This window comes from Podarcis cretensis (genome assembly GCF_951804945.1).
Source record: "Podarcis cretensis genome assembly, chromosome: 2".
Taxonomy (NCBI): Eukaryota; Metazoa; Chordata; class Lepidosauria; order Squamata; family Lacertidae; genus Podarcis; species Podarcis cretensis.
In genome coordinates, this window is record NC_137171.1 from 103,760,140 (window position 1) to 103,776,305 (window position 16,166).

At 43.6% G+C, this 16,166-nt stretch overlaps 1 protein-coding gene across 4 annotated transcripts in view; it reads right to left on the reverse strand.

Moving 5' to 3' along the window:
* Positions 1-16,166, reverse strand: part of PTPRG (protein tyrosine phosphatase receptor type G) — a 559,059-nt gene that overhangs the window by 213,523 nt on the left and 329,370 nt on the right. The window lies entirely within an intron of this gene.

A 16,166-nucleotide genomic window follows, 5' to 3' on the forward strand; every position in this document is an offset into this window, starting at 1 on the left:
CAGCACAGCCACTCATAGCAGATGCGGGAGGAGTCAGGACTGCTTCAGAAACAGCCTGCTGTTGTCATATTAACTTATCAGACTAAGGTACTGGTTCTCAGCAGGGCCAAAGCTGTTTCTCTGAAGCCCAGAGAAGCAACAGGGTGTTTTGAACTCTGCACATGAGGAAATATTATTACATCATATTTTTTAGAACTGAGCCATACATTGCAAATAGGTTCTGACTGCAAACTTTCTTTCTTTCTTTTTTTCCTTTCCTTTTTTTTTTTTTTTTTGGTCTATTGGTTGGAATACTCTGTTCTTTAAACTTCAAGAAAAAAATGTTTCGGAAAACGAATAGTTAAACTGATTTTGTGTGAGACAAAAAACGACATGCAACGGGAAGCAAGTTGCCCTCACGTTTTAAAAGATTTTGTGTTTGTGTAGGGTGGGTTTTTCCCCGTAATGGATATGAAGGCACAATGAATGCATAAATTCAAAAACATATGTCATGTGGTAAGGCTTACTTTCTAAATAAGAGTTTTGACATTTTGATGTACAGAGAATAATGGATAATCAGGGTGGGGGGTGGAAGGGGAGATAGAGAGGATGATACCATGGCACTCTGCACACGGGACATTTTCCTAAATAAGTGCTGTACTAATCCTATTGTGATAAAAGCAGCAAGATTAAAAATTGCAGCCAATTAACAGTTTTACCAAGTAAAAATGTTACCAACTGCTGTGCAGAAGTGTTGTATCTATGGGCTTGTGCAAGAAAAGTGACATCTTTACAGTTATCAACTCTCCAATCCTTTGGAATAAACATGGCTATGTGATCAGTAGGAGTAATGTTGCATTTTCCCTGCTACATAAAAGAACTCGCATACTATAATTCTATCAGATCCAAATATAAATTGCATAATAAAAGCCTGGGAGCCCTTTTATCCTGGTTAATGAAAAATGAATTGTTAGATTTATTCAGTGTAGCTCTTCCTACTGGATCCCAAACCATGCCACAGTTGATAATAAAGACATGCTTTCAGAAATAAAGAGGACTACCTACAATAGTACATCTTAGTAGTTGTGTGTACCATATTTTTCTGTGTATAAGACAATGCTTTCTGCTTAAAAAATTTAGTCAAAAATTGGGGGTTGTCTTATAAATGTATGGGGTTTGGGCCCGGGCCCAAGCTGTGGTGGCTTAGACTCTTGAAATACGGCAACCCTAATATGGGCAACCTCCCCACCCCCCATAAAAAGCTCAAAGTTGTTCTGTTTGATGTTTAATGTATTGACTTATTAATTTTGGGGTCATCTTATACATGGGGCATCTTACACATGGAAATACAGTATATAACCAACTCCAGAAACAAGTTTCTACAATTTCAGGGAAGACTGCAGCCCCAGCCCTAGGCCCAATCTACCCCTTTTGTCCCCTTTTCAGTTTTGCACCAGTATAAAACTCCCACTTCCCTTCAATTAATTAGCCAGACAGGTAAGGATGGATGTGGGGAAATGGCGACAATTTATCATTACCCACACTAGATAGAGGCCACTTCAGTCTCAAAACAAGGTCTGAGACCATACTGGAATAGGTCTGGGACTAGGTAATCATTTTCACTCAAGAATAGCTGCAGCTGCTCCACCATTAACTTCTGAATCAACCAATACAATGTATCTGGCAAGCAGATGGCAGCTATCACAGGCTTATTGGTCCTGGAGGAGGAGGTCCTTTAGCAGTGGCCACAAAACTGCTTCTTTCAGGGTACTGGGCACCACTGCTTGTGCAAAGATACACTAACCACACCCTGGACCCACCTGGTCAAGCCCTAGAATCCTAGATTTTATTAACCACGAGGAGCAGGGACCCAGAGGGTGGCAAAGCAGCAAGCGCTTTTCCTGCTTTCAGCTCCCCACTCCTGGGCATAGCTGTCAACTTACAGATTTGAAAATAAGGGACCAGCAGCCTTGAAAATAAGGGACCTGCAGCCTCACCTGTTCCAGGCACTCCAGTCTGCCTGTCCTCCTGCAGTCTGGTCAAACTCATGCTGGTAGCTTTGAGAACACTGTCCAACCAACTTTGTAACCAGAGGTTCAACTGAATAGAATCTGAATCACGTGCACCACAAGGCCTATGCAGCCTCAACTTAAGATGGCTCCCCGGCCTGGCTTTGCACTGCATTCAACGTGCAACAAAATGGCGTCCAGCATTCAAAAACCCCCTCAGCTTGCATTAACTAGCCACACACAAGGCATGCAAGCTCCACCCCCCCCCCCAGTTGTTCTTAGACTTCTTATTGGGTGAGCAACACAGCCAAGCAACACAGTTGGAGCCTCCCTCTTCCATGACTGGAGCTGCTTCCTTTGAAATTTAAGGGACATCATTTAAGGGACATTTAAGGAACATCCATCAATAAGGGACAGCAGCGGGACATGGCGCTGGAATAAGGGACTGTCCCTTCAAATAAGGGACACTTGACAGCTATGCTCCTGGGTAAACTCTTCTTGTTGCTTTTAAAACAGTGGCCTAGCACCTACTCCTGCGCAACAAGATTCTTTTTTTTTTTATAAATATTTTTATTGAGCAACAAGATTCAAAACCTCATCCTGCTGGAAAACAATCACTTCTGTTTTCATTGTGTGGAGAAACAGGGGTGTTGTGTGGGGAAACATCCGCCCCTCTGGAAACAAGGCCCTTGGACATTGAAATGAGTTTCCCAGGGGGCATTTGAGGCAGAATGGTGGCGACAGTACCCATGTGTATGGTGTAAGACACTTCTCCTCCTACATCCTGGCACAGAGATGATGGCTGGCACCTGTGTTTTTGACTTCCCCGCAAAGCCTGGAACTAGGACATGGTTCAAAAGACCAGCAGCACATGCTCCACAGCACCAACAAATGGCGCCCCATTAGTGTACCTTTGGCTGGGTGGAGGTGTCCCACCACCAGCATGCTAAAAAGCTAGACACAAAGGAAGGAGTTCCTGCCTTTAGTGTTCACTGTGAACTTGCAAGCTCAGTTGTTTGACAATGGGGAAATCAGTCTAGTGTTCTCTCTTTTCATCACAGAATTAAGTACTTCTGCATACCTTTGGCAACACACACACACACACACACACACACACACACACACACACAACTACTACTTTATTTTGGGTGGCTAAATTGCAGACTCAACCACCCAAGCTCACCGCTGGAGGGAATGATAAGAATTATTAAACAAGGACTGCAAAATTTAAGCAGCTGAGTGCTTTTCCAGAGCACAAATCCTGGGTGAGGGATGGGGGTGGGGAAGACAAAGGAAAACTGAACAAATCAACAGCAGTTAATAACCTTTCTTCCCTGACCAGGGAAGAAAGCTTCCCGCCAGGCCCTTCTGCCTTCTACAGCTCAATGTGTAGCTATCAGAATTGACAGTAGTGTCGGAACCCACAAGTTGTGGACTCATTTAAATTTTCTTTACATGAGTGATTTCCCAATTGAGAAAACACTATACATTTTTTTAATGGAATGGAATAACATTAATTGGTTGAGATAGGGAGTAAGTTCTGAATTAAGCACTGCATAAGTAATTCACATCTTTCCATCTGGTAAGCCTCCTCCAGAACTGAGGGGAAAACAAAACAAACCTCTAAACCAAAATGTAACGGATACTAGCCCTGCTCAGCGGTTAAGCATGGTTAAGGAATGCCAGTATCAGTAGGGTGAACATTGACTGGCCCAATCCTGACATTCCCTGTGGATGCCCAGTAACAAAATCGTGGAGGCCTCTACATACTTTCAGCTGAATGTCTTTAGTTTCCCCCTTCAGATTTTCCTGCTCAGTTTGTTTGTTTGTTTGTTTATGTCAGGGAACTGCCATCAGCTCAGAGGTGAGAGGTGGAAGGGCAGTTGTGTTACAGGGAGCCTCCAAAGAGAAGAACATGTGAAGCAGCTCTTCCTCTGGCAAGGAAGGAAGCCCTGCCTCCAGTGGGGAAGGCATTCAGGGATCATGGGACTGTCAGCATCGCCCTTGAACCAGTGTCACCAACTGGACTCATGCACTTCAACCCTGATTGGGCTTGGCGAGCTGGGTAGCACTTCCAGAGACCACCTTCTACACAGAAACAGGTCAAAATGCTGTGGACTCACAGCTTAGAGTTGTGAGCACCGGATTCACTTCCACAATACAGTCGTCGCACAGCAGAGTATAGCAGAGTCTAGCAGTGTATACACAATTCGGAGAGCAGCTCTGTAGAATATCTTCTTTTATTCTATAACTACAATTATGATACAAAACTATATACAGAGCTAAATAGATCTAAGCATAAATGAATGCTACACTGAGTGTCTGCAGCTGCTCTTAGCAGCAACCTTATCTCTACACACGATCTCTAACACTCAGTCTTAACCTGAAACTGTTCTTAACCTGAAGCACCACTAAAGTTAATGGGCCTCCCGCTGCCGCAGCGCCGCCGGAGCACGATTTCTGTTCTTTATCCTGAAGCAAAGTTCTTAACCTGAAGCACTATTTCTGAGTTAGCGGAGTCTGTAACCTGAAGCGTATGTAACCTGAAGCATATGTAACCCAAGGTACTACTGTATTGCAATCCAAGAAATGCAGTCCAACAAATTTTGGCAGAAACAAATTTATAGTGTGTTTTTCTACGAACTTAGTTACCAGCAGTGAAGCTGAAGTGGCCAAACTGCATTCCGGTCCTGTCATGGCACAGTAAGAGAAGGGTTTACTGCAAACCCCAATTGGTTTGCAGTATGTATGTAAAAGCATGCTCCATTAGGGGGGAAACTTATATTCAAAACCCACACAAAGGTCACAAGTTCGTGTAGCTCAGGAGGAGCCAACACGGGACTCACCATTGACGTGTTACATCTCCTCTCACTCCTTACCTACGGCTATGGCGGCTGAGTCTAATGAGAGTTGGAGGCCACCATGCTGTAGCTGCTGAAAACTTGCTACTGAGATAATGTGGCTCCTTCCTACTATCTCATTCTCCCTGTTTTTCCTGGCAATAACATGGACACCGATCATCAGACCTACAGAGTTTTCTCCAATAAAGTGGAGTGGGAGGGAGGCTTGGAGTGAGTCGATGACATGCCACCCATTTTATATTTCTAGGCTATGCGAGAGAGAATGAACAAGAAGACACAGGGATGCTGTTTTGGGTGGCAGCCACTCCTCCTTCTCCTCCTCCACAATGTCTAGTTTCACGCAAACGTTTTATTAAAAAGGGGAAGGGAGGAATGCAAATAATAAATCGGACGCAGTTTCACTCCATCTGCAATACTATATATATATATATATATATATATATATATATATATATATAGTATAATTGAAGAATATATTATGCTTGCTTGTGTTCTCTGTCTTTTTTCCCTTTCCATTTTTTGCTGGATCAAATCAAACAGACAATGGAAATGAGTTCTGCTGTCTCACTATGCCTCCTGGATATCAAGTGGTAAGTTCGGAACTGAAGACTACACTTTTAAAATGCAGACTCTAAAATAAACAATTCCAGGCTTTAAAAAAGAAAGGAAGAAAACCCACCCTATTTATCTCTCTGCAAAATGAGCTGCCAGCACCAATAGCCGTTGTGCAGAGACTGGGTGCAGTGCTAGAACAACAGACCTGAGGAGGAAATCATTCAACTACAACAGTTCAACTGGAGTTGCAGAATACGTTCCTCCGATTCAGTTCCACTCTAATTTCTGAAGTCTCTTGAAGTTGCAAACCTGGGTCGTCTTGTGCCTGAACACCTAGGATGCTTATCTATTTTTGGGAATTAGATTTTGTCCTCAATATAAATTCATATGGTGCCTTGCAAAATTCCAAAACAAATCAAAAACTTATATCTAGTTAGGGAAACACTGGAGATGATGAAAGCAGATTCCCTTTGTGTAAACACACACCTGTCCTAATCATGTAGATAGAAAGTGGTTTGAAGGGTCAACCCTCAATAGCAAAAAGGACGCATGGTTGAAAACTGCAGAGACTTCTCCAAAGATTACTTTCCCACAAATGCTGATATTAAAAAAGCTGTAAAACAGAAGTGTGTTCCCAGGAACAGAATACCGGTACTTTGTAAGAGGGCTATAAGATGGTAAAAAGCAATCCTGACCCATGTGTTTCTTTTATTTCTTAAAATAGACCACATACCCCTCCTATTTTCTGCTTGATTGGGGCAGATCCAACCAGCCTCTGTCACATCTAGTATGGCCCAGAGTATACAAATCCTATCCTAAAATCTTGCAACTCACCCACCCCTTGTCTGCTTTTTGAATTTGTGTTTTGTGTTGTATGCTGAACGCATTTTACATTTTTTACTGGAGTTCTTATGTAAACTGCCCTGGGAGTTTTTTTTAAATGAAGGGTGGCACTGAAATCCCATAACTAACTACATACTGTATGAATTAGTCTATAGTTCTCCCTGCTTCCAAAAACTCAGTCAAACACATCTTTAGGTTATAAATCTATGCACACTAATCTAGGAAGAAGCCCCACTGGAGTAAGGGGAACTTGTGTTTAACAGACTACTGTATTTTAATATTTTGTTGGAAGCCATCCAGAGTGGCTGGGGTAATAATAATAATAATAATAATAATAATAATAATAATAATTACAGTGGTACCTCAGGTTAAGAACTTAATTCGTTCCGGAGGTCCGTACTTAACCTGAAACTGTTCTTAACCTGAAGCACCACTTTAGCTAATGGGGCCTCCTGCTGCTGCTGCGCCGCCAGAGCACGATTTCTGTTCTCATCCTGAAGCAAAATTCTTAACCTGAAGCTCTATTTCTGGGTTAGCGGAGTCTGTAACCTGAAGCGTATGTAACCTGAAGCATATGTAACCTGAGGTACCACTGTATTATTACTAGGCAACTGTCAACATATAGTTGCACACTTAATGAGAGTTCTTGTTATAGTCTGTTCCTGCAGGATGGATAAAATGCAATGTTTTCAGATGGGAGCATCTGCTGCAAAAGCGACAGTTCTTCCTACTAAATGACTCCTTCTTGGACATGTGCATTAATCAGGACCTAAGGAGATTTGTTTGCCTAGACAACATGCGCATGGACAAACGTGTGACTGGAAGCAGCTCCTCTCCAGCTGCATCCCTTCCCTATTTGTCTTTGTCTATTCAACTGCAAGCCTGCATATAGGACTGTCCCTAATCTTAAGTACCGCACCATACTTTGTTTTGAAAACGCCACAGAATTAATAATAATTTTTAGGGGGGAAAGGTGCTGGTACTCACCGTGAAGTTGTTACAGCAAGGGCCACACTTTTGACATTGGGGAATGGAAAGGTACTGCGTACCCTTGAGTACCCGATAATAATATTGGGCTTTATCCAGCACTGCACAAATGGGGTTCCACTCACACTACAGGACATTGCTCCTCCTCTCCCCATACACCCCCAAAATCTGTTTGGGAAGATCCCCCAACCCTCTGGGGCAAAGGGGCATAGTGGGATGGGCAGTTGCAGGGGATAAGGGAGAAGTTCTATTGTGCAGGCAGAAGTGGAATGGCAGTGTTGGATACAGATGATGATGATGGTGATGATTACAACTACACACATGCTTTCACACATGCACACTAGGTTTATAGCATAGAAATGGGAACAGAAGTATCTGAAGTAATAATCTGGCAAGGTTTTAATGTCCTAAGTAAAAGTAAAGGGACCCCTGACCATTAGGTCCAGTCGTGACTGACTCTGGGGTTGCAGTGCTCATCTCGCTTTATTGGTCGAGGGAGCCGGCGTACAGCTTCCGGGTCATGTGGCCAGCATGACTAAGCCGCTTCTGGTGAACCAGAGCAGCGCACGGAAACGCCGTTTACCTTCCCGCCGGAGCAGTACCTATTTATCTACTTACACTTTGACGTGCTTTCAAACTGCTAGGTTGGCAGGAGCAGGGACTGAGCAATGGGAGCTCACCCCGTCGCGGGGATTCGAACCGCCAACCTTCTGATTGGCAAGTCCTAGGCTCTGTGGTTTAACCCACAGCACCACCCGCGTCCCACACAAATTAATGTCCTACACAAATGTAAGTATAAGCAAAAGGGTGAACAATCTTGCTGACTTAAGAAAGACTTGTTATGTGCCATTTTCTTCTAGCTTTCTTACTTATTGTTTTTGCTGGGTGGGTGGCGGTGCCTCTCAGTTCTACCACCTGCTTCCCTCCACACAATATGATATGCTGGAGACAATCCTTGTGTCTCCCAACATTTAGCTATTTTTTCTCTGAATGCTTACCTGGCGTGTCTGCTGGCAGATACACCAAATTAAAAGGAGATTCTGAATAAACATCAGGAAGAACTTTAGCTGAGACTCCTGCATTGCAAAGGGTTTGACTAAATGACCCTTCGAATACCTTCCAACCCTACAATCCTATGATCCTATGATTCTAAAGTATCCTTACACATAAAGGAAACATTTGTGAGGGTAGCACAATCCTAAATATGTTTATTCAGAAGTAAGTCTCATGAAGTTCAGTGATGCTTAAAAGTAAAGAGTAAAGGGACCCCTGGCCGTTAGGTCCAGTCGTGGACAACTCTGGGGTTGCAGAGCTCATCTTGCTTTACTGGCCGAGGGAGCCAGCGTACAGCTTCCGAGTCATGTGGCCAGCATGACAAAGTCGCTTCTGGCGTTTACCTTCCCATTTACCTTCCTGCCGGAGTGGTACCTGTTTATCTACTTGAACTTGACGTGCTTTTGAACAGCTAGGTTGGCAGGAGCAGGGACCGACCAACGGGAGCTCACCCTGTCGCGGGGATTCAAACCGCCAACCTTCTGATCAGCACGCCCTGGGCTCTGTGGTTTAGACCACAGCGCCATCCGCATCCCTTTCAGGGATGCTTACTCCTTAGTAAATGTGCACAGGACTTTAGTCTAAAAGGCTTCTTTAAACACAAAGGGCGGTATTGAAGTTTTTATCAAAGCAGATCCACTGAAATCAATCATGCCAAGCAACAAACCCTCAGAGATGTACCTTAATCTAGGAAGGATGATCTAGATACCTAGATTAGGCATCTTTCATCACACTAAACACAGTACTGTATTGGTTTTCTGGTGGTCATAATATCAAAGGGTCTACCTGTAAGTATGACTTAGTTGGCTATCACCCATTCAAGTGATAGAAAAGCCACAGCTGTATTCCATTAATCTGTTTCCACAGTTCTCTTCAGACACAGAAAATCTTCCATATTTTGAAGAGCCCAGTGGCAATTCTTAACAGTTCCCTTTCACTAGCATGATTTCTGGATGCTCGTCAATAGTAGAAGTAATGGAGATAAGAATGTGCTATCTAACCTCACTCTGAATCAATCAAATGTTATCCACAGTGATTCTACAAAGATGCATCAGGACTCATGCAAGCATTATCAGTGGTTCATCTGGGTGTCAAGGACAAAGGAGGGCTTTATGTTGACTAAAGGGACAGCAACTGATAAATCACTTTGAGAAAACAGGAGACTAAAGTCTAATAATCCTATGTATAAAACCCTATACCAATGTAAGTAGGAGTAAGTCTCACTATTCCTGTATAGGCATGTACAGTATATGATTACTGTGTGAATTTGTAAGCTATCCCCTATGTTGAAAAACCAATACCATATGTTGTTTTGGGTTGTTGTTGCTGCTGTTGTTCGTTCAGCTGCCACTGACTAGGTGTGAGATTTTAGAAACCAGCTTTCTCTTTGTATATTTCAATGTATACATCACCATGAATTTTACATAGTAAAAGAGGACAGATTTTGCAGTCTAGAAATCAGGACAGAGGAGACAAAAGCAACAGTTGCAAGTAGGATTGAAACAGGGGGAGAACACACGTTAATTTCAATTACACAAATTCAACCATTAGCTACAGTAGATATAATTTATACATTGCTTAATTCCGACAAAGGTCCATATAGTTAAAGCTATGGTTTTCCCAGTAGTGATGTATGGAAGTGAGAGCTGGACCATAAAAGAAGGCTGATCGCTGAAGAACTGATGCTTTTGAATTACGATGCTGGAAGAAACAGTGTGGTATAGTGGTTAAGAGCGGTAGTCTCGTAATCCTGGGGAACCGGGTTCGCGTTTCCGCTCCTCCACATGCAGCTGCTGGGTGATCTTGGGCTAGTCACACTTCTTTGAAGTCTCTCAGCCCCACTCACCTCACAGAGTGTTTGTTGTGGGGGAGGAAGGGAAAAAGAGAATATTAGCCGCTTTGAGACTCCTTAAAGGGAGTGAAAGGCGGGATATCAAATCCAAACTCTTCTTCTTCTTCTTCTTCTTCTTCTTCTTCTTCTTCTTCTTCTTCTTCTTCTTGAGAGTCCCATGGACTGCAAAAAGATCAAACCTCTCCATTCTGAAGGAAACCAGCCCTGAGTGCTCACTGGAAGGACAGATCGTGAAGCTGAGGCTCCAATACTTTGGCCACCTCATGAGAAGAGAAGACTCCCTGGAAAAGACCCTGATGTTGGGAAAGATGGAGGGCACAAGGAGAAGGTGACAACAGAGGACGAGATGGTTGGACAGTGTTCTCGAAGCTACCAGCATGAGTTTGACCAAACTGCAGGAGGCAGTGGAAGACAGGAGTGTCTGGCGTGCTCTGGTCCATGGGGTCACGAGGAGTCAGACATGACTAAACAACAACAATTCCAAAATAGGCTTCTAAGCAGTTTACAAGTACAAAAACTAATGACACATACTTTAAACTATAAACATCCATGATTAAAACACAAACTAAAACAACCTGATTGAAACATGAAAATATAAACATAAATATTTAAAATATGCACTAAAACAGTCCCATGAAAACAGCACAGGGATGGGGACTTTGTGGTTGTTTCAAAGATGGCACTTAAAAAAAAATGCTTGAAAAATGGGCTTTGGGGATGGATTTGAAAATAAGTAAGAGAGGTGGCCTCAAACAGATGTTCTGGGAGGCAATTCCAGGGATAAGAGGCAGCAAAGGATAAAGGGTGAAGTTATTTATATACACAACACGTAATGTCTTTACATAATGCATGATGGTATTTTTATGCTACTGGGAATATATCTTAAACTATTTCAAAAGCACTCATTCTCAGTCGAGAGTGGTGCAAATGAATACAGCCATTTCTGTCCCATGGTTGACCTAAGATAGTTCTTTCTGTGTTTCAAGTATGAAAGAAAGTGCTCCTCTTTACCATTTGTTTCAAAAATGGCAAGATAACATTCAAAAAGCAATGCTGACATTTGGAAAGCATGTCACCAACTTGATCATTATTTGGGTAATGATCATTTTGGCCATAGATTTGCTGTCTGCATATATACATGTTAGAATAACATGAAAGCATGTTTGAAAGCTGATGGAGAGGCAGTGCTATTCTTCTGGAAAAAGAGGTGCTGGAACCCACCATGAATGCCTCCCTTGTTCTCTTATAACGGCAATGGCACCCACCTGAGAAGTGCCAGAACTGAGTTCTGTTGAGTTCTGGCTGAAAAACAGGATAGGTATATATTACTGCCCTTACTCTAGGGGTCACTTAATCACTGGGCATGGACATATCCACAGGAAAACAGAGTTGCTTCCTGTCTGCCCATCTCTATGACAGATTAATCCACTGGCACTCAAATCCAAGACAAGGTTATCCATGCCAACTTCATTTTAAAAGGGAGTGGGGTTTCTCAGTTGTTTATGTTGTGTAGCTCACTGGTCTTCCACTGGCCGATCAGGACCCATTAGTGGGTCAGGGCCTGATCCAAGATGAGCCAAAACAGCAGCACTCCCACCATGTTTGGGTTAAATGTGGGTCCTGGATTTGAAAAGATATCTGGTGCAATTGGATGGTATATGTACTTTGCCATGGCCTCCAACACATGAAATTTATTCCGGGTGCTACTAAAGTGTGATAAAACACCATTATACAAATTAATGACAGAGCACACAACTCAGTTCCAGCCTCCTCTAGATCTTTATTTACAGTATTGGAGCGTGACATGCCAAATGACACCCATCAACGCTGTCTTCAACTGGTCAAGCTTCTTAATTAGTGATTTTGCCCCATGGTAGCTGTCAATCACTTACAGCTTGATCTCTGGGGCTATACTGTCATGTATGAAAATGAATTTTCCTTAATTATCCAGTCCTGTCATCTGGAAATGACAGAACCAACTCTGCTGGTGCAACAGAACGTCGAGGTTGCAGCAATGGCCAATCATGTTGTTCACCAAATCATCTGGAGAGAAAGCTATGGCCGCCTTTGGATCATGAGAGAGCAAACTCCATGCTTTTACCAAAGACTAGACCAAACAAATCAGATGCTTTTAAATTAGTGGCCTTTCCATGTTACTGAAATGGGGTACCAAAGATTCATCTATAAAGTACATAGCAGTACCAGAGTCAAGACTGGAAGAAATTCCTAAATGCAAATACTCAGTGATTTCAGAGACAAAGTAGTGAGTCTAAATAAATCAGTATACACTTAAAGGTGCAAAAAGCACAGCATGAGAAAAAATAGCATGCCTTGATTGATCATCTGTTTCACAGGGGAGTGACACAAAGAGATGTCAGACATTTCTTTAGAGTGCTAAATGTCTTCAGCTCCATTGCCAATGCTCTCTCTTATCACTTTTAGCTATCCTTACCCCGTAGAATATTTAATATACTGAAGTGTAATGGCACAGCCTCACAACTGAAATATCTGAGCTATATATTTCTATGCTTGATTTTTTTTAACATTTTAAAATGTGTCCACAAAATAAAACAAAGAGTTAACAGTCTACCAATTGCCACCTGAAAGGCAAAGCACACTCTGTTCAGTCTTGCAGGTGATGTACGCAAGTTCAAGGTCAACATTTAATTCATGCAACCTGATCCAGAATCCCCCTGAGCTATTTTACCACACTTCTGTACTATGCAAAACCATGTTTCAGAATTTGGCAGGCAAGCTGTTCTGTCTATCAGAATAATTTACAGATGGTGTCTATGTGACACAACATATTTATTGTGCAATATTCTTAGGCTATGTAATTTTCCCTGCGGCTAACATTGCCTGTTTGTTTGGCAAAAGGTAGATGAAATTACTTGCACTTCCAAAACTATTCATTCACAAAATTGCTTCTTGGAAAAAAAACCCCAACAGACTAAAGAATAATAATAAAGACAGGTAGAAACACTGTCTCCTGTATAACACACAAGACAAAACACACTGAATTGGATCTTTGATCGCAGGTGCTATTTTTGACCTTCCATTTTGCTGGTGATGTTCCTTGCCTTCCCTTCAGTCCACAGTTTTTCTTTCCTTCTTCAATCACACAGTTGCATTTGGACTTCTGCTTATTTATTATCCTGTTTCTGGACCAAGAACTCAATAAAATGCTTTAGGGGGATTTTTATCTTTATTTTTCCCAGGTAGTTGCATACGTAAGTGAACCATTATAATGGAATCAGTTCAGTGAATCAAGTGAATGACAAAGTAAAATGAGTAAAAATGCATCCCAAAGCAACAAGCAGATTACTTATTTCTACCATGCCTTCTTGGTGGTATTTCTATCATTCCTAGGTTTTCTGATGGAGTAGAGAAGTGCCATACCCAGAGGCCATGATTCAGAGATGTCACAAGCATTTCCCTTCTGAAAACTTAAAGGTAGGTTTTAAAACTTATTATGCACTGCAGGTCCGACCTAGAAGGTTCTTGGCTACTGCTCGTGATTAATGAGGAGAGCTCAACCATGAACCTGGGTTCCAACAACACTATAAGCCAAACTTTGGCTTAGCTCGGCAAAGCACAGCGGGGGAAAAAGGGCCAGGGAGGAGCAAACTGGCTGTGAACTCCTCTCTGGGACCCAGGCCCATTTGTGCTGTCTCAGTGAACCACAGCCCAGCCTACTTTACCATGAGAACCAGGCCATAGTTTTAGACTCAGACTCTGTTAACAGAAATCAATGGGACTAAAATTCGCTATGATTAACTTGCCCCATTAGTTTCAGTGCTAGCAAAATTCACATAGGAAAATCAAACCTGAGTTAACTCGCCACAGGCCTTCCACTTCCTGAAGGCTAATTTTACCAGTGAAGTAAACATATGAAGATACAAAGTTGGCCTTCCATTTTTGTATGATTTCAGGCCGTCCAAGTGCCCCATACAGTCCCAGATTTACAGAAGCCGTCGTGGTTTCTGATTTGATCCCAGAACGTCCCGCTTTTCCTTAAGATGTCCCTATTTTCATCGGAGAAATTTTGGAGGGTATGGAGTTATTTGACCCCCCGAGCCAAGGGGATAAGTGACTATACAAACTTTAGAAGACATCTGAAGACAGCCCTATATGGGGAAGTTTTTTTAATGTTCAATGTTTTATTATGTTTTTATAAATGTTGGAAACCACACAGAGTGGTTGGGGGGAACCCAGTCAGATGAACGGGGTATTATTATTATTATTATTATTATTATTATTATTGACATCCCTATTTTCATTGGAGAAATGTTGGAGGGTATATGATCATCATCAGCTGCAGAAGGCCAGAGAGTGTTACCATGGCTACCATCTCTGCAGAGGAGTCAATAAGCTAATAGGGTTCCACTTGGTCCTCCTATGAAGCTTCAGACTGTGGCCTGATTCCTTAGGCCAAGCTGTGCTCAAAACTGCCCAACCCGTTTGTTCGATAGCATGGAGCCCGGAGAGCCCCGTGGTTTTCCACGGATCTGAGGGCAATGAAACAATCTTTGAGACGGCTAGAGCGCCGGTGGCAGATAACTCATTCCGAATCTGATTAGAGCTCAACGGTTAGAGCTCAACGTCGAGCCTACCAAGTGGCGATAGCGACGGCGAAGAAGAATTTCTTCACCGCCTCTATTGCATCTGCAGAAAACAGCAGCAGGAGACTCTTTCAGGTGGTTCACAATTTAGCGGAACCACCTGTAACATCGGGGCCCAGTACGGGCCACATGTTCTCCTGCAATGATTTTGCAAAGTTTTTTGCAGATAAAATCGCTCAGATTCGGGAAGAAGTAGACTCCACCGTGGGAGCAGGGCCAGGGCGGGAGAGTGCCAGAGTTCTGTCTAGTCAAGTTGAGTGGGATCAATTCCAATCTGTTACCTCCGAGGATGTGGACAGGCTGCTTGGACGAGTGAAACCAACCACCTGTCTCCTGGATCCTTGCCCATCCTGGCTTATAAAAGCTAGCCGGGAAGGACTGGGCGATGGGCTTCGTGGGGTGGTGAATGCTTCCCTCCGTGAGGGAGCCTTCCCAGACCCGCTGAAAGAGGCAGTTATTAAACCGCTTCTTAAAAAACCATCTTTAGATGCGGCCACAATGGCCAACTATCGCCCAGTCTCAAATCTTCCATTCTTGGGCAAGGTGATAGAGCGAGCGGTTGCCGAACAACTCCAGGCACGCCTGGAAGAAGCGGACCATTTGGATCCCTTCCAGTCGGGATTCAGGCCTCATCATGGGACTGAAACTGCCTTGGTCGCACTGGTTGATGATCTCCGGCGGGCTAGGGACAAAGGTGAGAGCTGTTTCCTAGTTCTGCTGGATCTCTCAGCGGCGTTTGATACCATCAACCATAACATCCTTCTGGACCGTCTTGAGGGGCTGGGAGCTGGGGGCACTGTCCTACAGTGGTTCCGCTCCTTCCTCCTGGACCGTGTTCAGAAAGTGGTGGTGGGGGATGAGTGTTCAGACCCCTGGGCTCTCATTTGTGGGGTGCCTCAGGGTTCTCCCCCATGCTTTTCAACATCTACATGCAGCCGCTGGGAGAGATCATCAGGAGGTTTGGGCTGGGTGTTCATCAGTATGTAGATGATACCCAGCTCTACCTCTCTTTTAAATCAGAACCAGTGAGGGCAGTGAAGGTCCTGTGTGAGTGTCTGGAGGCGGTTGGAGGATGGATGGCGGCTAACAGATTGAGGTTGAATCCTGACAAGACAGAAGTACTGTTTCTGGGGGACAGGAGGCGGGCAGGTGTGGAGGATTCCCTGGTCCTGAATGGGGTAACTGTGCCCCTGAAGGACCAGGTGCGCAGCCTGGGAGTCATTTTGGACTCACAGCTGTCCATGGAGGCACAGGTCAAATCTGTGTCCAGGGCAGCTGTTTACCAGCTCCATCTGGTACGTAGGCTGAGACCTGCCTGCGGACTGTCTCGCCAGAGTGGTGCATGCTCTGGTTATCTCCCGCTTGGACTACTGCAATGCACTCTACGTGGGGCTACCTTTGAAGG